Here is a 20,910-nt window from a genome sequence, read left to right as displayed (position 1 = left end):
TACGCAGGACCTAGGAAGTCCATTTTGGTCATAGGCCTCATCACTGCTTTTGGTTCCTTATACCTGGCTTGCTCCACTCCCTTACCTCTCAGTCTCTAAAGGCACTTCAGTGTGACCCATAATCTAGCCATACTCACTCAGTGTGAAACCCCACTGTGGCCTTGTTCTGACTTAAATTTCTACCTTGGTTCTCTTGCCATGTTCCTTGTTTCAGGAATCCTAGCACCGGCATTTCCTGGTTGTTAACTTCCTGCTCCTGCCCCATCTCTATGATGATATTTCTTATTTAAACCTATACCCACAAAGTGTTGGCTCAGAGACTATTTAAAACCTCTGAATGACTGTTAACTCTACTGACACTAGATTTAGGGCAATCAATGGTGATGAGAAAATATGGTTATGTGGAAAGACTACTACTCAATGGTACTCATATATAATCTGACAGAGCAAGTTCATTAGCCTTTAAGCAAAACTTCCAACAAAACCTATGTCTCCCTTCAAAATACATAAGAATAGGCAACACTGAAATCCCCATGGAAGTAATTCATCTGGGCAAGGATCACAAAGGAATATGAAAACTATGAGATGATAGGTTGACAGGGAACAACATATTCACATGGTGTCAAAGTATCACCCTGTGGATTACTTGTCAGCTGAACAGGTAGGAGAGGGGAACTTTTCAGCAGAGGAAGCCAGCAGTCATCATAGTAAACCAGTGATTTTTTTTCACTAATACAGAGTCAAGCACACATTATGTCTCTGAATATCATGTAGTATATAACACACAGCCTCATCTATGATGTGGTGTGCTCCTATGAAAAATGTTTAACCCAAATCCAATAAACTTTAGTTCTAAACTAGTTTTTAGGGGCACCTGGGTGGCTCAGTTGGTTAAGCATCTGCCTTCAGCCAGGTCATGGTTCCAGGGTCCTGGGATCAAGCCCCTGCTCAGTGGGGAGCTTGCTTCTCCCTCTCTCTCTGCCTGCTAATTCATGCTCTCTCTCTTGTGCTCTATCTCCAATAAGTTAAAATCTTTTTTAAAAATTAAATTCTAGTTTTTAGAACTCTAAGGAATAGGGGAACAAGTTCAATCACACCGTAAGGAAAAATAGAAGACATCAAAATGTAATTTATTCTCAAGAACAATATTCCATTCAAAATCATGGAAACAAAGGGGTGGTGTGAATTACCTATATATGAACAGAGAGAGATCAATTTTAATCAAATACATGGGCAGGAAATTCAGCAAATTTTCAATGTAAGTCAAGAATGGTTAGGTTGGTCACAGAAAGAGAAATAGGTTGGCATACCATCTAAGTAGAGGGAAAGCTGTGAGTACAGATACAGGTGATGACTAACTCAGAATAGTTCACCTTGAAACCACCATCATGAAACCAATTAGATATTAAGCAAAGTGCTCCAGGATTTTGGGCCCCTCTCAACTTATCCTTTCCTTCACTAATTCCAACTTATCAGGTATCAGCTGGGCCATTCCCACCCCTGTTTTGCTTTAGCTCCTCTCTTGTGTATTCCCACAGTACTCTCTTCATCCAACATGACTTAATGTACTAAATGACTAATCTGTCTCTCCCTGTGGTTGGAGAGCTTCTGCATGACATAGCTGGTATGTACCAAGTGTCCAGTCCAGTGTCTGGCACAGATCAGACTTTGATTACATCTGGCACATCTTGTTACTTAAAATCGAAGTATTTCTAGGTTCTGTCTTAAGATGTGGAGCCTACTTCTTAATCACTCCTAATAACTGAGGCCCAGTTATCTAACAAGATTTCATTGTCTAGCTACCTGCAAGTCTGTCCTAATATTGCCTCCTATGGAATCCTATCATGCTGTTCTGTTCATCTGTCAATGCATCTCTGTTACTTAATTTTCTAAAATGTCAAAGTCAATGTCACTATTCTTTCTTGTTCTCTCAAAATGCTGAAATTTTCTGTGGGTATTTCTCAATACCTGAGCAGTTTACATGGCATTTTAGTGACACCATAGGCCTCCAAGTTCATTATCTGAATGGTAGTTAAGCTTGACGGGCAAGAGTCATCCAATTAAGTTGTTTCTACCACATGTGATGAACATAATCATTTATGCTCATTGTCACTCTTCCCTAATTGTCAGCACTTTCATCCTGTAAAATCCCAAAGAGGCTATCAAATGCAAGTCTAGTTTAAATTTGGAGTATCTTCATTTCTGGTCTTGTAGACATCGCTTTGACATAGTGGGCATGTCTACCAGTATTTAGCCCCTTTGATAGAAGTCAGTGACTCTACATGAATCCAAAGTAAAATATATTTAGTAGTGAGGCTGCTTTTGTAGTGTCAAATAGAAAAGTACTGCTAGAATTAGGCACTGGTTATCTTCAAATCTGCCACTAGTCGGGTAGCACTGCCACCTAAAGATGTTTATTGGCTAGATATTACTTCCTTTTTTGACAGTACCATCAGCATGTTTCATGCATAGAATAAATGAGGTCCCATAGAGATCTATACATTTCATGAAACCCCTAGGAAGCAATCTTGGCTTCATTCTGGAGGCTAACAAAGGGCTATAGTTAGCTTTATAAAGTTTTTAAAAAATGTGAACATTTGGACCAGTTTGTCCAGAAGAGGGTGAAAAAAAAAACTAAAGAGTCTAATACATCCTGAGATTTTCACAAAGAAAGTACGTCACCTCTATTTGCCTCACTGCTGACTTTGGTTAATTGTCAATGGGGCTTGCTGCCAAATGACACTGCAGTTGGCCAAATTGTAGTCAGCACCCTCCAGCCTTTTGACTGTCTGCCATTTTAAGCTTCAAATGCAGCACCCAGCACAAATGGTCAATGCAGGCATCTGCCAGACCAGTCCTTTCTTTGTCTCTTCATCAACTTATTACAATGTCATGTTGATTCAAGGTTGTCAGAAGATACTTACCTGGCCATCCTGTTTCTCCCTTTTTGATAGCAATTACCACTACATTTCTATTCCCTATTAGAATGTAATCTCTCTGATGGCAGAGAGCACCCCATCCCTAGCACCTAACACAGTACCAGATATATAAAAAGTGCTCAATAAATATTTGTTGACCACACAAACAGAGCAGCCAGTGTTTACTGAAAATTTACCATGCCACACACTGCTAAGTGGTTTACATATTTTATTGCCAATTATTCCTGATGAACATTACCACAAAAGAGTTGTTTTATATATATAATTATGCCCATTTTACAGTTGAGGAAATGTTGGATTAGAAAACTGAATTCTAATTGGGAAGGCCATACTTGTGATTATTAATACATCAGTATTCCATGGGGAACAGAAAGGAAGTAAGGGATATTTAGAAATTCAACATAGCCTTGAGATACCACTGGATATTATTAGTAATAGCTAACATTTAGAAAACTTTCTATGGGTCAGGCACTTAGGCACTTTACATCTCTTAAATCTCACAACAACCCTACAGAGTAGATATTATTTTCTTATTATTCTTATTCCAATTTTATAGATTAGGAAACTAAGGCACAGAGCAGTTAGACAACTTGCCTAAGGTCTCACAACTAGTAAGTGATAGAACTGGAATTCAGTCTTGGTTGGGTGACTACCCAAACAAATCCCTGAACACTCTCATGAATGGAGAGATCAATTGAGGTACTACATTTAATTCACAAAAGAACTATGCTCTATTATCTTCAGTTTATGGATGAGACAGGGCTTAGAGAAATTTCTGGTCCAAGGTCACCCAGTTTGAGTGTATTCTAATTTCAAGGCCCATCTCATTTTCATGAGCCCTGAAGGATGGGTGGGCTTAGGGATAGAAACAGGGTAGAACTGAGAGGAGAAAGTAAGAGAACGAGTGACCAGCTTAAGAAAAGCCTAGACTGAGAAGATCAGAGCACAAGTTGGACAAAGGAAAAAAAAGGAAAACTAAGATTCATTTTTCCAATGGCAGAGAGGGATTTTTTTTTTTTTTTGAGGTATGGAACATTAATAGCATGATGTAGTGATTAAGATCTTTTTTTTTTTTTTTTTTTTTTTAGTGATTAAGATCATTTAACTAGGTTCAGTTTCTAACTCAACTGCTTACTGGCTTCGTGAATTTGGGTAAGTCACTTTGACTCTCAAAACCTGTTTCCTGGGCATCTGAGTGGCTCAGTCGGTTAAGTGTCTGCCTTCAGCTCACGTCATGGTCCCAGGGTCCTGGAATCAAGTCCTGCATCAGGCTCCCTGCTCAGCGGGGAGTCTGCTTCTCCCTCTCCTTTTGCCTCTGCCCCTCCCCCTGCTCGTGCTGGACCCGTCTCTCTCAAATAAATAAAACCTTAAAAAAAGAACCCCTGTTTCCTAACTGATAAAGTAGATATTATAATAGTGCATTCCCCTGAATGGGGATGGGAAGATCATGTGGTATGCAGCAAGTGCTCATTAAATGCTAGCAACTGTTATTGGTGGAGAAATGGGACAATTACTGAGTTTCATTACATCTGCTTACTACTCAATCCTGGCCTGGTGCTTGCTTTCCACACAGTATTAGGCACTAGAGATGAGAAACATAATTCTTAAAGATCTTTTTTTTTTTTTTTTACATATAATTGCCAAAATGCCTGAATGTTGTGATTTTGATTGATGACTGCATTAGCTTGATCATGTTTTTGAGTAATGGCTAACTCTTTCAAGCATGTCCATAAATTGACTAGGTATTTTAAATATGGCCTAAGGTGGCGGATAGCCTACACCCTTCAGGGCCTGGCATTGGTGGGATTCATACAGGCCCTTTCCTGTCTTTTTTTTTTTAGATTTTATTTATTTATTTATTCATGAGAGACACACAGAGAGAGGCAGAGACATAGGCAGGAGAAGAGGGCTCCCCGCGGGGAGCCTGATGTAGGACTCGATCCCAGGACCTCGGGATCATGCTGAGAAAGACAGATGCTCAACCACTGAGCCACCCAGGAGTCCTTCTTTCCTGTATTAACATTCTGAATAAAGACTCTCTAAAATATAGCTTCCCACTATGGTAGCAGTTAATTCACTTGCCATACATGCTCTCTTCTAAAATACCCATATATCAATATTCTCCCAGTTACTTTGTCTTTTGTAAGGGATTTTCCAGTGTCATTTGCTAGTTCTTTATTTCCAGTATTAGTTCTGTCCTCCTTTTGGTACACTTGCCTGATAACTACCAGATCACAGCCTCTTCAGCCTTGAAAAATGGTGCATTTGTCCTCGTCTTCTTGAATAGAGGAGGAGCTCTCTGCTAGGAAAGCTGCTTGGAGCTTCCACAGGACTTATCTCCCTGGATGTCAGAGATGGCCCCACAAAGTTAAGAGCTCTATACCCATGTCAAAGAGAAGGAAACTGTGGTTAAAAGAGAGTAAGTGTCTCTCCCCTAAGTATACAAGCTATTTGGTGATCCTATGGTTTGAATGTGCCCCCACCCCGCCCGCCTCAGGATTCATATGCTGAAAGCTAATGCCCACTGTGATGATATGTGGAGGTGCAACATTTCAAGGTGATGAGATCATGAGTGACCAGGATTAGTACCCTTATAAGAGAGGTTCCAGATGACTCCCTCTTCCCTTCTACCATGTGAGAATACAGCAAACAAACTGCCAGCTAGAAACCAGGAAGCTGGTTTTCACCAGACAATGAATCTGCCAGCACTCTGATCTTGAAATTCCCAGCCTCCAAAACTGTGAGAAATAAATTTTGGTTGATCAGAACTACCCAGTGTATGGTATCTTTGTTAGAGCAGCCCAAAAGGACTAAGACAGGTGGCAAAGCTGAAACAGGTTACAGGACCATCAGACTCCAAGTCCAATGTCCTTTATACTTTGCTAAAGGATTATATTCAGCTGAGCTTTAGGATAGCCTGTATTTTGGCTTACATAAACATACTTCTTGCAGTGTTGGGATGTGAGGCCCAGTGTCTGTTTTGGAGGTCCTAGTGAATATGCCTTTTTTTGGCTGGAGAAATGACAGTGATGATAATTATCTGCTGATGGACTAGAATGTGCTACATTTTCCTATGCTTCTGTACAGCACAATCTGCTCCTTCTGAAGAGAATATACTTTCCCTTCTTCAATTTACCTAATGGATACCTAACCTACCATGGTAGGCAGAATAATGGATCCACTCCCCTGCAGCATAGACATCCTTATTCTCAGAATCTTTGAATGTAACATTACATAGCAAAAGGGATTTTTCAAATTTGATTCTCAAGATTATCCTGGATTCTCCAGTTGAGCCTAGTGTAATCATAAGGGTCATTATAAGAGAGCCAGGAGGACCAGAGTCAGAGAGAGATGTGAACACACGATGTGCAGATTTATAAGGTAAAAGAAGAGGACCACCAGCCAAGTAATACAGGTAGCTTTAGAAGCTGGGAAAGGCAAGGCAATGATTATCTCTTAGAGCCTCCAAAAGGAACTCAGTCATGACAACTGAGTTTTTGATTTTGGCCCTGTGAGACACGTGTCAATCTTCTGACCTCCAGAACTGTCATATGATAAATTTGTGTTGCTTGAAAGCACTGCATTTGCAGTAATTTCCTACAGCAGCAATTGGAAACGAATATGCTTACTTTCTGGATTTAGTTCAGACATTGGCTCCTCCTGATAGGCTTTTATAGCTCCCAAGGCAGAACCAGGTGTCAGTGCTCCCACTAAGTGTATGTTTCTATCTCTTTTACAGGATTCATGACCAAGAAGCTCAATTACACTCCATTTTGATCTTCTTCCTCTCTACCAGATGCCTATTACTGCATGAAGTGAAGAGGAAGAGAAGCACAGTTCACTTCCAATTTTGCTACAGGAGACATCCTGGGAAATAAACTGAAATTCACAGGAGACAAATATGAGCCTTTCAGTGGCTGAATATGTTTGTATATTACTACCATTCTGGAGGTTCTTATAGCATGGCAAGCTTGCCTACCTGTGCAAGAAATAGAGTTGTTCACCAATCTGGCCCTAAGCATCTTAACAGCCTTGTCTTTTATCAATCCTTATCAGTCAGGATCCAGCCAGGAAAACAACCCATAACAGCTAGCTCAATAGAGAGAATTCAATATAGGAAACAAGTTATAACCAAGTTAGAAGAACAGAAAGAACAAATAGGGAGGAAAGATGAGACAACCTACAGCTTAGTAACACCAAGCAGCTGCTACCACCCATGGGGCTGAGGGACAAAGGCAGGAAATAATATTATAAGTCTGGGAACTTGAGTGAGATTGACCAGAAAATGGAGCTGGAATTCAGAGGAAGATAACACTCAACAAAATCTGAGACTCTACCTACATCTTCTCAGTAAGAACAAGAGCCAATGAGAGGATATGTTGCCAACTGGCTGAAACCCAAACTATAGCGAGGGGAAATACCATGGTTTCCAGTCTTCTTCTGTCCTCCAATCACTGACTCATGTTTCCTATTGGTCAAATCAAACCAGAAGCCATTTGGCTATGAAAACCAAACAATAAAGTTTGCAAGGGTCAAAACCCTCACAGAGCAAGGCAAGAGAATAAATCTAAAAGCAAATCTAATCTTCCAGGTTCCTGAATACAGTATATCTTTTTCTTATTCACTTCACTCGAGTTGCATCCCACTTTCTCCTCTTATCTCAAATAGTATCACCTCTGTGAAGCCACCTCTAACTATCCCAGGCTTGTAAATCCAGTTCTCTCTGCAGACTCTACTGTTCATTGGGTAATGAACCTAGTCAATACTGAGTAGCAGCACTGTTACCTTTGCTTACATCTACAAAGGAGATATAGACATCCATTTTTCCTATGGCCATCTTAACACATGGCAGGTTTTTGCTTAGCTGCCTGTGGCCTAATTCTCACAACTCTATAATATTCTTTAGCATGTCAAGATTTCCTGTAGTATTCAGAGGTAATATTCAATATTTGGCAATCAGTATGGCATGGACACCATGCAATCAGAATAGAACAGATGCTGGCTATAAACCACTACTACGCTTACAACGGGGACATGCCTGATTATCTGGCTGGGCTATGTAGGAAGGAGAAAAGAACTTGCAGATGTGAGATATGTACTAACTCCACTATTTGGTTACATGAGCCCAATTATTAAAATAAAACAATGTTGGGGCACCTGGGTGGCTCAGTCGGTAAAGCATCTGACTCTTGATTTCAACTCAGATCATGATATCATGGTCTTGGGCTTGAGCCCCACATCAGGCTCCATGCTCTGCCAGGAGTCTGCTTGAGATTCTCTCTCTCCCTCTTCCTCTTCCCTTCCCCCTGCTCGTGTACATGTACACTTTCAATAAATAAATCTTTAAAAAAATAAAAAATGAATAAAACAATGTTATTAAACAAAACAGTAGCATATAAAATGGCATATTGTCTAAAAAATACAATATTTTCTATGCACATACACGTCATGTGCATTGCATCAGTCTTTATTTTTATATTACATATTTATATATATATTTATAATACTCTGGTTTTCATACACATACACAAATGTATAAATGCATAAGAAATTGTATAATGTAATAGTTGCCTCTGGGTTTGCATTATGGGTGATCATCATTTTGCTCTTATTTTTGCTTATTTACATTATCTGATTTCTCTACAATACTCAAATACTTGAGGATATTTTTCTACAACATCCCACTCAGGGGATAAAAAAACATTTGTAAACTAAATGAACTCCTATCTTTCTAATGTTTCTATAATCTCTAGCATGTAGAGATAAAGAAGAGGAGGGACATAATATATGCTCTGAAAATACATTTTGCATGCTCTACACATGCTCTCTGGTCCTCAGAGAATCAAAGTGAAAAAATAAGTTTTATCCCAAACCACTGTTTCTAAGCACTGTTCTTTGTTTTTTTTTTTTTTTAAGTTTTTTATTTATTTATGATAGGCACACAGTGAGAGAGAGAGAGGCAGAGACACAGGCAGAGGGAGAAGCAGGCTCCATGCACCGGGAGCCCAACGTGGGATTCAATCCCGGGTCTCCAGGATCACGCCCTGGGCCAAAGGCAGGCGCCAAACCGCTGCGCCACCCAGGGATCCCTAAGCACTGTTCTTTGAATGGATATTGGTATTTCATAAAATGTTGGGAGGATTTGTTTAGAAAATCCTCACTCTTCCTTTTGGCGGATCCTGCCTGTCACCTCAAATGACACCTCAGCAGCCTTTCCATTTTCCTCACTCCCAGAACTCTAAGCATCCTGTGGCTTGACTGCTCAGGTCAGCCATAATCTTCATCATCAAAATGATCAAGCCAAGCTGGGAGGTCATGGCCAGCATTTGGGTTCATAGCAGGTAGACACAGAGGCCATGCAGACAGGCCCATCAAAGAGGTGGTAACACAACCTATTTATGTTCTGAACCCTCACAGGAGCTCAGCTACTATGCCCCAACAGGGGCAACCCATTTGCAGTGGACCAAAACGCAATGCTTCCTGTGTGACCTATTTGATGATCTCCATATCACTGTGATTGATTTCCTTTACCAAGACTACAATTACTTCTCAAAAATCTGTCATGGAGACGCCTCCATTCTCCCAGTCTCAGTGGAGGCTACTACTAAGGCAGCAACAAATCCTGTTTTTCCAACTCTCGTTGTATTCTGTGAACTTTCTCTTTGGCTTGAACCTCTAAACTAGGTCAGCTCAGAGTCTGAGCATTTAATTTCTTCTCTCCCAGCAACTAACATAACTTATAAGCCTTGTATTTAAAAAAGATTTAGCCAAATGTCAACCACATCCCTAGTCTATAAAGATAAGAGCTATATTTAGCTAGTTCTAATTAAAAATAGCTAAGATGCTCCTTGGTATGGGAGGAGGGGGGAATATGTTCAGTTCATGTCTCATTTCAAAAACTTTGACATTTGGGCTGCTTCACTGCTGTTTATACTTTGAATTAATATTGTTCCATTTAGTTTGAAATACAGCAAGCATCTAAATTGTATTATTGATCTTTGTAAAACACATCGTGTTCACCAGTCCCACAGGCAGTAAATTCTGGGCATTCAAAAGGAGTTTTGTGACTTTCCTTGTTAGTTAAAGTTATCCCAACCAGAGACTTGGATCCTAGATGAATTGTCCCCTGAAAGTCATGCAGATGGCTCCTGGTCATTATGGATATCGGATGGTCAGTTTGGTATGCAATCATTGCCACTTGACAAACACTACAAAGCAAAAATTCAGTATCTGAAGCAGAGACCCTATGCCCAGTTCTTTATGGAGCACAAACAGCACAGAGATTTGCATGTTTAAAAACCAGTATTAGTGCACCAATTTGTTCTTCTATTTCTTTTAAATATTTCCCCATGATTAAGAAAAATACTGTCCATGAAAAGGAACTCAGTTTTGAAGAGGTGAAGGGATTAGGTTGTCATCTGGCCTCCTTGGGATGAATGTTCAGACCCCAGGAAGGAGATTCTCAAGGAGACCTGACACTTCCAAATCTAGAAACCAGGTTCCAGTGGCTGGAGGTGTGTGGGGCATGGGGAGGAATAACAAGTGAGCCTCCAACTCAACTCACACCATAACCTTATCACCAAACCTCATGGCTGACAGAATGCCATCAAGAGCCAGCGGCTACATTCAGGGCTTCTAAGGGTGCAAACATGTATGTATGTGTGCATGTGCACACATGTCAGTGCACATCTGTGTGTGTGTGTGTGTGTGTGTGTGTGAGAGAGAGAGAGAGAGAGAATATAGGAATACGGGTTGTATATGTGTGTGTAGATGAAGCCCTATGGTCCAGGTTGTGTGTGTATATATAGGACAAGGGAAAATTTCAGAGGCCCTAGATATCATCCTCTTTGGCCTTTTTCTGTCTCGCAAATGTCCTTTCTATTTTTCTTAGAGTATTAGCCATATTCTTGACGTTAACACCAGGTATGCGGAGGTACCAAGGAAGAGTAAGTGAAATCAAATGTGACTTGTCTGACAAGAAGTCCAATGTGCATATCACCTTATGATAGCGGTTGACATTTCCTGTTCTGCTTCAGTATGCCTTTGGAATTATCAAAAGTCGCCAAGAACATGGAACAGTAAGGTAGGAAACTAGGCCTTCAAGAATCTGCTCTCATTTGGGTTGTCTCCAATGTCTAATTGGTGTCGGTAATCTCGAATGTCTTTCCCTTATGTTTCTTGACACATCTCACCTCCCCAAATTCCTTGTTCATAGACCAGGAGCCTCTTAAAGACAGGAATTATGTCTTATTCATCTCTCGATTCCTACTACTGGCATAGTAGCTGGCATGAAAGTCAGACTCAATGTTTACTGAATGGTGCCAATTTTTTTCTGTTCCCAGATCAGGTTTCCCTTGTTCTTCCAAAACGAGATTGACCCTTTAATTTAGCTTTATATCCTCAAATTCATCCATGGTAGGACTCAGCACACAAAAACTAAACTGATTAACTTAAAAGTGTGTTTCAAAGCATTGCCTTTGCCTCACATGTTGAAGATGTCATTTCCCATTGCCCTCCTTGAAAGTCTATAGTTAAATACACATCATGCCTGAATTAATTCAGTTAATGCTTGCAGAGGGCATGCTATGTGCTCATCATGGTGTAGGTTCTGTGGGACAATATAAAAATATGAGATATTGTCTCTGTCCTTTGGAAATTGGCCCTCCACAACAGGAAAAATCTAACCAAATTACTCTGGTACAAGGCTACATGTGGTAAGTGCTACATGACCATCAACAAGGTGCCAGTATAGAGAAAGATGAGAGTGCTTCCTTTTTGTATCATCAGTAGAAGCCTCCTGAAGAAGGGGACATCCAAGCTGGACCTTACATGGTAAGTGGGATTTATATAGGCAAAGAGAAAGGTTTTAGAGCATTAAAGCACAAGTGACAAGGTGTTTATGGTCACTGAATTAGGAATTTCTAAGGACCCCCAACCCAGGGCTTTCCTACATATGTTAATAGGTAAAAAAAATCTTGTGACTATAATGTGAACAATTTGTTAGCTTCTGGAATACAGTGCCAAATGCTGTGATTTACAAATCAGACAGGGACAGATTAAGCTGTTTCCTAGGATGGTATAAATCTCTTAACTGAGCTGGCCAAAAAATGGGTTGTTTCTGGGTATGCCTTTCCCTTTGAATAAAATGTGTCAGTACCTGCTTCTTAGACAGCTGCATTTTAGAGATGGGAAGGAATGAGAGAGAGCAAAAGTCAGTTTTCAGCAGTTTCTTAACAATGGCGTATTTCTACCAAGATTCTAAGTTCACACACACAATTCCACAAGAAATTTGAATAGAAAGCCTTCTCATCATGAACAGAATTTTGTTTACCCATTGCCAAGTATCTACCCAAAACTAATATAAAAAAAAACATTCGGCAAAAAAGCTGCCTACTTGGTATGAAATGTTTGGAAATATGCAGAAATACCTGGATTGTGGGCCAAAGTTCTGTTTTCCCCAGCATAAAACAGAGAAATCAACACCGTGTAGACACAGCCTTCCTCTACTTATTGGAATGCCAAATCATGGATCAGGCTCCCAATCAAAACACCAGGCATGTCTGCTTGAGTCTCTAATGCCTCCCTGATTTTGAAGAGAAAATGTGTGCTACAGTATGGATAGATTGGATGTTTTATAGTAGTGATTCACCTAATTTGCCCTCAATTTGGTACTAGTCATCCTGTTATAACGATTTAAAGGCACCATACCCTCTTAACTGATCCACTTAAAGGGGATTCATATCTTGTCAGAAAATTTGATACCAAGTGCACAATGGTCCTAACTCTTCATTAGCATTCTTTATATAGTGTAGTTAATGCTAAAAATATTTAAAGAAGATTAAGAATAGAACAAAGAAGTGAGGTGCAACTGTGACTATGACAGGGTTTGAATATTAATGATGCTTTTTTTTTTCCCATTCCTGTTCTTATATCGAACCATCCCCTGTGCTTTTTGATTCAAGATCTTACTTAACTTACACTGCAACGGTGAATAGCAGCCTTTGGTGATCTGTGATATGACACATATATAAAGGTACAATTAATCTTTAGTCTAATATCTGTCTGAGGGATAAGGTGCTAAACCACAGTCTTATGACTCCCCCACTGCCTAAGGGATCAAGTCCAATCTCAGCCTGACATATAAGGCTCTCCACAGGCTGGTCCCAATCAGCTATTTCAAAGTCCTATCTCCTGACTCCTTTACACAAATCCTCCACTACTGCCACTTCCATCTTTTCACTGCCCACTGAAGAAGCAATGATTAGTCTTCCCTATGCATATTAACTGATGCTGGGCTCCTCATATGAATTCTCACACTTTCCACCTTGTACCCATTCCTCAAGCCTGAGCATGGATTTCCCTTCTAACAAGCTTCTGGCAGCCAAGCCAAGCCATAATGAGATCCCCCTCTCCAAATTACACCACTCTTATAACACACAGTCCTAGTTAAGTAATATTTATATCTCCAATTATAAACCTCTTAATGGACGGGGGCAAAGTTGTGCTTGTTTCTCAGCCTCCTACAGCTCTTAAAAATGTTGCCTAGAGCTGGACTAAATAAATGGCTTATAAGTTAATGAAGAGATTGATGGGTGTGAATAGTAACACGAAAATACCTACACGTAAACCCATCATTCCTGATTTGTTTTCTTTTTGTTAAATACCCCCATGTTTTTTGTCCTCTACAATATAAATATTCTTTGCTAACAACAACAACAAATGCATCAACACAAAGACTTGCAACAAAGCTCCAAACATTCAAGATGACTAGATCTCTGTTCTGCGATTTCTACTTAATGAATCCAATTGATTTCAAAGGATATTGTATTGATCAATGCTCGGAGAACTTGAGAAACAGCCTTTATGTTAATAATAATAAAGTTCTGAGTGTAGGAAATCAGCAGAGTCTCTGTGGTATTTCAGATGCTAAAGGAAAGCAAAGCAATGAGGAAATGAAGAGACTTGTTTCAATAATGGTTCAGTAAAAGTACATAAACTCAACAAGAACTATAAGCTCTCAGTGGACAGGCCTCTAAAATGTGTCAATGACATACATTCTATATGCAGACCATCATCTATAACCCAATTTTGCCTCTCACAGAATAAGAGAAATTTCACCGAGGCAATAGCTGAAGTGTTTATATTTATGAAAAGGAATCTCCTCTCTTCCTTAAATCCCAGTCTTATAGAATTTGTCTCCCTTAGCTGGCCTTGTCCCACCTCCTATCCTCAACTCTTACCCTCCTCATGCTCAGGGGAACATGGGCACATATGCTTGCAGGATACCCAGCCCTCCTTGTCTCTTTGCCCAACTCTGTTTCAGATTAACTAGTGAGTGCCTAAATATGACTATTTGTCCTAACTAGATTCAAAGTTCTCTAAGGGCAGGAACTCTGCACACAACCAAGAAGAGTACTGAGTATATAGCAATCAGTGTTTAGCACCAAAAGAAATGTACGAATCTCAAGCACAGTTTCTGCCTGATGTCCTTCAGCTTCAGGAAAGGTGACATAACCATGTGGCCCCAGACCTCATCTCAGTTCCCTCAGGCAGTTCTTTGTGTAGCGATGACAACCTACATTCTTCTATCTTCCTTTACAATTCACTCTGACCCAGCCAAACAGGACTGTGTCCTGCAATACACACCACATTCACTCCCCCTCATGTGACTTTCTACATGCCATTCCCTTCTCCAGGAATACAGGCATAGCAGATACCATGGGTTTGCTTCCAGACCACAATAAAATGAGTCAGATGACTTCTTGGTTTCTCTGTGCATATAAATACTATGTCTCCACTATATGGTGCTTTAAGTTAAGTGCAATAGCATTATGTCTAAACAAATGATATATGTAACTTAATTTAAAAATGCTTCATCACTAAAAACTGCTAAACATCATTTAAACTTTCAAGGAGTCATAATATTTTTGCTGGATTGGGGAGGGTCTTGCCATGATATTGATGGCCACTGACTGATCTGGACGGTGGTTGGGGAAGGTTTGGGTCCCCGTGGCAATTTCTTAAAATAAAACCACAACAAAATTTACCACATTGATGGATTCTTTCCCTCATGAAGAATTTCTTTGTAACAAGCAAGGCTATTTTACCTATGGTAGAACTTCTTTCAGAATTGGAGCCAATCCTCTCAAACCCCTGAAACTCTGCTGCAGCATTACCAAGTTTATATAATATTCACAACCTTTGGTTTTCCTTTCAACAATCTTCACAGCATCTTCTCCAGAAGTAGATTCCATCTCAAGAAGCCACTTCCCTTGCTCATCCATAAGAAGCAGCAACTCCTTATTCCTTAAAGTTTGACCATGAAATTGCAGCAATTCAAATATAATGAAAATGTTTAAAATATTTCAAGAATTAATAAAATGTGACAGACATAATGTGGACAAATGCTATTGAAAAAATAGAACTGGCACCTGTGTGGCTCAGTAGTTGAGTTTCTGCCTTTCATTCAGGTTGTGATCCCCAGGTTCCAGGGATTGAGCCCTGCATCAGGCTCCCCACAGGGAACCTGCTTCTCCCTCTGCCTATGTCTCTAACTCTCTGTGTCTCTCAAGAACAAATTAGCAAAATATTTAAAAACAAACAAAAAGAATGTGCAACAGAATGAGGTATGCCCGTGGAGTACTCCTCCCTGCTCTCTCCTAGGCAAATCCTATCTAGCCCCACCTCAGTTTCCTCTGTGAAGCAGCCAATGATTCTCTTTCTTCCAACTACCTACTCAATTTATCATCTACCAAAGACTTTGTTACTTGATTTTGTCTACACCTGAATATCTTTGCATTGTTCTCTATTGGTTCCATGCAGAGGGCACAGAATATTAGCATCTGATCAAATCACATATTTCATCCTAAAAATATTTAATTGATATGAGGAAGCCAGTGAACAAAGTCCAAAATCCTGAATATAACATTCAAATTCCTGCTTTAGCCAATCTCGCCAGATTCTGGCAAAATTCTATGTCTCCTCAGTCACCTCAGGCTGCCATTATGAAATACTGTAAACTGGGGCACTTAAACAACAGAACTTTAATTTCCTTACAGTTCTGGATGCTAAAAGTTCAAGATCAAGGTACCAGTATAGTCAGGTTCTGGTGAGAGCTTTCTTTCTTCCTAGTTTATAGATGGCTGCCTTCTTGCTGCACATTCAGATTGGGATAAAGGGGTGTTGTTCAAGATCTTTGCTATCTCTTATTATAAGAGCCCTAATCCTAATGTTTCCATCCTCATGAACTCATCTAAATCTAATTATCTCCTAAGGCCCCACGTCCAGACAGTAACAAATTGGGACTTAGTGCTTCAATGTATGAATGTAGAGGGGAAAGAATTCGGTCCACAGTGAGTGCCCCCTAAAGCACATAAAATGACCCCATTAAAAGGGTAAATGTGTAGACTCAATTTGTAGGTTTTAGATTCCACCATTTATTAGCTGTGTAGATTTGGACAAATAGCCTATTTTGGATCTTAATTTCCTTATCTATAAAATCGAGTTAATAATTTACTCACTTTACAGGATTACACTTAGGAATAAATAATTTTCATAAAACATACACTGACCAAGTGTTACCCAGGACACCAACACAAAGTAAAGTGCACAACAAATGGGCACACTGCATCTGGCTACTCTTCCCAGAATGTCTTCTCTCCAGGTCTGCTTATCTATTACTTACTATCAAGAGTCTTCAAGGCCCAACTCCAGATACTACCACTGTGTCTTTCACAAACCTCCTCGGATCCCTTGAGTCAGAATTATGGTCTCCATTTTATTCTAATGTACTGTGTTTATATCTTTATTGCTTCACTTATTGTAGGCAGACTTAGTCTACCAGAATGTTATTTAAATACAAAAACATTCAACAGTACACTAAAGGCTTGGAGGAACATGCATTATCTTGCTGATAGAAGGTAATCCATGTAATGAACCTCACTGGGCTGAGTCAGGCTTTACCATAGTTATGACTCTGATGGTACTACCTTTCTATAGCAGTGATATTCTGAAAGAATGAATCTTAAAGCCTTTGCTTCAATTTTTCTCATCATAAAAATGAGGTGACATCGCCAGTTTACAAATACTACTTACTAATGAACTTGTTTCTTATGAAACCTTCATGGAATTTGATTATGAATCCCAGTCTTGCCACTTACTAGCTGCATGATCCTGGGAAGGTCTTTTCTTTGCTTCTCAGTTATCTCCCCTGAAAATAGGAATAGTAAGAAATTGAGAAATTGTTTTAAGGATTAAAAAAGATGTATGTAGAAGCACCTGGTGGCTCAATGGTTGAGCATCTGCCTTTGGCTCAGGTGGTGATCCTGGGGTCCTAGGATCAACTCCTGCATCAGGCTCCCTGTAGGGATCCTGCTTCTCCCTCTGTCTCTCTCTGTCTCTCATGAATAAATAAATAAAATCTTTAAAAATAAATAATAAAAATTAAAAAGATGCATGTAAAATATCTAAGGCACACTAGAACTCAGTTGGAAGTCAATAAAGAATAACTACTCTCTTTCTTCCCCTCTACTACCCTGGGTAAGGATGTACTTTCCTGGCTATACTTTCATTCCTGCCTATGTTGACCTTGGGAACTCATGCTTCTCTAAGGTAGCTGTTCACTTCCTTGACTCTCCTTTCTTTTTACATCTTTATTGCTTTCCTGAGGAATTGCTTACCTCCATCTCTCTTCCTGGGATATCCTCTTCCCAATTCCATCTAACACTCAGAATTAAACCTGCAGCTGAGGAAATACTTGAGCCCACTGGTTTACCATCTAGAGGGATGGCATAGCAAGCATTTCTTCACACACTATTGAAGCTTTAGTGGGAAAGACTATGTTTCTGGGACCCATGGTTAAAACATGGAATGGATTTTCCCACAGAGGCATAGCTTTGCATGGTCATTAGCATGTATGGTATTAATATAGCATGATCCTTTAGATTCTGCATTGCATAGGCTTTTATGGGCTGTCCTGGGAACCTAATTACCATGGATACCATTGTTTTCTGTGGGAAAAATGCGTTCCACATTCCAAGGAGCTGACTCACAAACACAATACAGGAATGCAAGCCACACACAAGTCACAAACTTTCTGTGCTTTTCTTTCTTTTTTAAAAATATTTTGTTTTTATTTATTCATGACAGACACACACACACAGAGAGAGAGAGAGAGAGAGAGAGAGAGAGAGAGAGGCAGAGACACAGGCAGAGGGAGAAGCAGGCTCCATGCAGGGAGCCCAGCATGGGACTCAATCCTGGGTCCCCAGGATCACACCCAGGGCCAAAGGTGGCGCTAAACCACTGTGCCACTGGGGCTGCCCTGTGCTTCTGCTGTTGCTTCTCTAAGCTACCCAAGGTCAAGTTTAGAGCTAGGTAATCTGAACGGCTAACTACTTACAAAAACTGGGTAATTACAAAAGTCATTTACAGATATCTGTCCTAGATACTCCTCTTTGTCCCTAGAGGGCCCACATTCATACCACTACCAGAACACTTCTGACAATGCATTACCACTACCTACTCACCTATTTGCTTATTTATCTCTTCCACTTAAAGATGGGAATTTTTATTTTTGTGTCTCTAGCATGTAGGATAGTATCTGATCTTCAGTAGTCAAAGAGAATTTAATATGAGACTAAAAAGCCAAGAGCAACTGACTTCTGGGGAAGACAGCACAGCAGGAAGACCCTAAACTCACCTACTCCCAGGAATACAACTAGATAACACTCATATCAATGCAAATAACCCAGAAAAATTACATGAAGGCTAGCAAAACAAGAGAAGAAGCCACACTGAAGAGGGTAGGAAGGACAGAGGTGTGGTAGGGAGCTAACTTCCACAAGTCTGGCTACCAGAGAGAAGGAGCCATGAGTGCACAGAGGGATGAGAAACAGGCTATCATACCAGGAAGCCTGTACAGGGAAGATGAAAACTATAGCATTTGGCTTTGCAAATCAGGAGGGTCCAAATTTCCTAAGTTCTTACAACCAGCAGGACTTGAGCCTGGAACTTTAAAAATCCCTGGCTCAGATCTGGTAGAGGCCAGAGGGCCATAGGAAGCTGAGTCTATACCCTTATAAGAGACAGTACAACAAACAACCCAGTGAGACACATCCCAGAAGCAGCATTTTGTAAATGACTCAGGCATATGGGAGGGAGAGTTAGTTACTAATCTCAGAGTTCCCTAAGGGACTTCTCTCAGAACAGAGGAGGAAGTAGGCACCATTTCCCTCCCATGCCACCCAGCATAAACAAATGGTCACATGCAGGAACAAGTTAGTTGTCAGCATTTACCACCTAACTTGCTTACACGGGGCTCCACCCCATCCAATCAGGCCTGTCTCAGTCTTGGCCCTGTGGCTCCCCTCTCCAAAACCACTGGTGCAAACCTTGCCAACATTGCCATTTCCCATCTCCTGTGGAGGACACATGTAACCTTGTTAAAACTGCATCCATGCAGGCTTTGTGCAAAGTTTCTGGCTGGTCTAGTTACCACAGCAGTGGTGCATCCCTGTAGGAGAAAATGGGCACCACCTTGTTACAAGCACACACTCCACCCATTACTTTCAAGAGCAAGAGACATAGCTGACTTTACTAACACATGAAAATAAACATAGAGAATTAGGGAAAACGAGGAGACAGGGGAGTACGGTTCAAATGAAAGAATAGGACAAAATTGCATTAACAAACCTAAGTGAAATGGAGATACGTGATGTGCCTAATTGAATACTTAAAGTAATGATCAATAAGGTACTCACTGGTCTTGAGAAATGAGGGGAGGCCATCACTGCAAGCCTTAATACAGAGTTAAAAAAGAACCAAAGATGAAGAACACAGAAATTCACATTAAAAATACACTTCCTGGAATAAAAGCAGACTAGACAAAGCAGAGAAAAAAATTAATGATCTAGAAGACAAACTAATGCAAAATAATCACAGTGAGCAAGTGAGAGACAAAAGAATTATGCAAATGGAATAGACTTATTCTCCATCAAATGGGACCTCAGTGACTCCATCAAATGCAATCACACTTGCATAATAGGGAATCCAGAAAAGAGAGAGAAATGGGAGCAGAAAATTTTTTCCAAGAAAACCTGAAAACCTCCCAAATCTGGGGAAGGAAACATGCTGATCAAAGAGGCAGAGAGATCCCTGAACCAGTTCAACCAAAAGTGGTCTACAAGACATAGAGTAACTGAAATGGTTTAAAAAAAAGTGAGATTTTAAAAGCAGAAAGAGAAAGACAGAGGCATGTCTGGCTGGCTCAATTGGTGAAGCATGTGACTCTTAATCTCAGGGTCATGAGTTCAAGTCCCACATTGGGTATGGAGCCTGAAAGTAAGAGAGGAAGAAAGAAAGAGAGGGAGAGAGGGAGGGAGGATGATGGAAATAAGACAAAAGACAGTTACATATAAGGGAAACCCCATAAGGTTTTCATTGGATCTTTCAACAGAAACTTTGCAAGCCAGAAGAGAGTAGCATGATATATTCAAAGTGCTGAGTGGGAAATATCTGCAGCCAAGAATACTCTATTCAGTAAGGCTATCATTCAGAATAGAAGGAGAGATAAAGAGTTTTTAAGACAAACAAAAACTAAAAGACTTCATGACCACTAAACCACCTCTACAAGAAATATTAAAGGGAACACCTTGAGTGGAAAGGAAAGATCATAAGTGAGAGTATAAAAAGTAGAAAACACAAAAGCAGTAAAAATAACTATATCTAAAAATCAGTCCACAACATAAAAGGGAAGTTAAAAAGGATCCACAAAATAAAAGGAAGTTAAAATATGACATAATATTCCTAAAACATGTGAGGTGAAGTAAAGAATTCATTCAAAATAAGTGAGCATCAACTTAATACAGATTGCTCTATGTAGAAGATGTTATATGCAAACCTAATGGTAACCACAAATCAAAAGCCAGAAATAGATATGCAAAAAATAAGAAGAGAATCGACGTATATCACT

At 40.0% G+C, this 20,910-nt stretch overlaps 1 long non-coding RNA gene across 4 annotated transcripts in view; it reads right to left on the bottom strand.

Annotated features, from left to right (window-relative positions):
- LOC140627486 (uncharacterized) overlaps window positions 1-20,910 on the bottom strand; it is a 158,874-nt gene that overhangs the window by 97,304 nt on the left and 40,660 nt on the right. Inside the window, exons 1-2 of one of the 4 annotated variants that reach the window (XR_012026201.1) lie at window positions 17,618-17,863; window positions 17,034-17,148 (exon numbers count right to left, since the gene is read on the bottom strand). This is a non-coding gene — a long non-coding RNA (uncharacterized lncRNA). Of the gene's footprint in view, window positions 1-17,033; window positions 17,149-17,617; window positions 17,864-20,910 lie in introns of those variants that run through there. The other 3 variants (XR_012026202.1, XR_012026203.1, XR_012026204.1) reach the window with 3 other exon arrangements.

This window comes from Canis lupus, chromosome X (assembly GCF_048164855.1).
Source record: "Canis lupus baileyi chromosome X, mCanLup2.hap1, whole genome shotgun sequence".
Classification (NCBI taxonomy): Eukaryota; Metazoa; Chordata; class Mammalia; order Carnivora; family Canidae; genus Canis; species Canis lupus.
This window is presented reverse-complemented; position numbering and strand designations above follow the sequence as displayed.